Below are 679 nucleotides of genomic sequence, written 5' to 3'. Positions count from 1 at the left end.
TTCAGTATTTTAAGATTAGAGCTGAAAAATACGGTTTAAATAACACTTCATTGCCACTATTGCTGATTCCACAATTACGTACTTACTCGAAAATCTGTTGATAGCATTCAACAACCCATTTCGTTGCTGATGTAGCCTCTTGTATAATTAACTAGCTTTGTTATCGCAGTTAGGGTACTAGAGACACTGTTTATTTCCGGAATCAAATAAATAACCGAGGTATAATGATTAGGAGCTCACCATGTTGGCTTTGCACATTTACTTAAACACCGGCAGCTGACCCACGCGATATTATCGATAGTACTTTTAGAAGCTATCGATGTATCGATTAACTATCAATTGTAGTGGCTGGTATTTCAAATGAAAAATAGCTTTCTAACAATTTTTATTCCTTAAACTACAGCACCACAAGATATGCAATTTTTGTTTTGTAAAAAATACGGTACTTAAATTCTTGTCCTTTAGTCTGTTGTTTAAAATACATTAAAAGATACACGTAAGGTGTTTAAATTCTTCTCCTTTAGTCTGTTGCGTTTTTAAGTAATTATTTATCTTGCGTTGGTGAAAACCCTCTCTGCAGCAACTCAAGTCGCTAGACACCATAAAAATTTACTGGCCATTCCACACAACATACTTTTAGATTTTGCACAATACTCTAATACACAAGCATACTTGTCTA

Source organism: Schistocerca nitens, chromosome 4, assembly GCF_023898315.1.
Source record: "Schistocerca nitens isolate TAMUIC-IGC-003100 chromosome 4, iqSchNite1.1, whole genome shotgun sequence".
Taxonomy (NCBI): domain Eukaryota; kingdom Metazoa; phylum Arthropoda; class Insecta; order Orthoptera; family Acrididae; genus Schistocerca; species Schistocerca nitens.
This window is presented reverse-complemented; position numbering follows the sequence as displayed.